Raw genomic sequence first — 1,348 nt, forward strand, 5'->3', positions numbered from 1 at the left:
AGAGAGAGAAGCATGAAGAGAGAAGTGGAGCAGCTGCTGGCGATGAAGACAGGAAACAGCGAACGAGGATGTTAATTTTTTTCTAAATAGCAAGACAAGAATGCATAGAGTGGGATTAAAAATAAGTCCTAAGAATGATGCGAGTCAGAGTCTGAATTTTAACTTTTGTTTTCCTTCAACAATTTTTGTCTACTATTTAGAAATATGTCAAACTAGGTAAAAAGTATAATTCAACAATTTTGGAGTAGGGTAAAATTAATTTCTTGTCCAGATTTGGATGGAGGCATTAATACCAGAGATTAATAACCATGTTGCATTTGGGCAATAGAGAGCCACACACAGTAGCAAGAAGGGAGCAAAGCTTTGAGTTGGAACAGGGAAACAGATGGTCTGGATCTGTCTTAAAGTCTAAAAATATTCAGCACCTCAAAAGATCAAAACAACACCACATTGTTTTCATTCATGAGTTAAGAGCACGGGTCACTTTTCAAAAACTAACGACAAAGTTGCACAGGGTGAATACACTTCTAAAAAACCTCGGTTCAACAATAGCAATAAACAGATATAAAACTGATAAAATAAATAAAAAAGCCCCTTTCAAAAATATCTAAAACACTGATAAAATTAGACATTACAAATAAAACTATCTGATATCAAAAACTGGTATTTAGTAATGAATGATCATGGTGGAATTAAAGTCAGCAGCAGCTTATTAAAAATGGTTAAAAAACATGGTAAAGACACAGTTAAAAAAAGGGTTTACCACCAAATCTTGTTTACTACACAGTAAAGTAGTTGCCTCTATTTCTTATTTGACCACAAGTATCCATCATTACAAATTACACACTCTTCTTTCCTCCTTCTCTCATTTACCTTAGACTGTGAAATATAGTGGAGAGAAAGAGTGGGAAAATCAAACTGGGTTGGCATGGATTCTCTAAGGTCATAATGGAAGAATATGATTTAATGGAGGTGAAAGAGAAGGCAGGAAATGTGAGGATTCAACATGTAGCTATGCTGGAGTGAGTGCCTACATACTGAGACATGGCGTGTTACTGGGACTGGTATGGGTTTGGTCTTTCCACCAGAATTTTAATTATGTCATAATTCCACTCTAGAACCATGTTTCCAATTCATGTTTTCAGAAGTCTGATCTGCTTTTTTGACTGCAATAGCAAAAAGCTTTGTATGACAATCCTCTTCAGTTAATCATGAAAGGTTTGCCAACAAGAAGATTGTTTTTGATCAACTGTTCCTCCGCAAGTGGTAAGATTTTTGAGACGTTCGTGAAACAATTTTGAAAAATTCAGAGAGTACGGCGAGTCTCCCCATGCAAACTCTCAACTTA

This window comes from Xiphophorus couchianus, chromosome 4 (genome assembly GCF_001444195.1).
Source record: "Xiphophorus couchianus chromosome 4, X_couchianus-1.0, whole genome shotgun sequence".
Classification (NCBI taxonomy): Eukaryota; Metazoa; Chordata; class Actinopteri; order Cyprinodontiformes; family Poeciliidae; genus Xiphophorus; species Xiphophorus couchianus.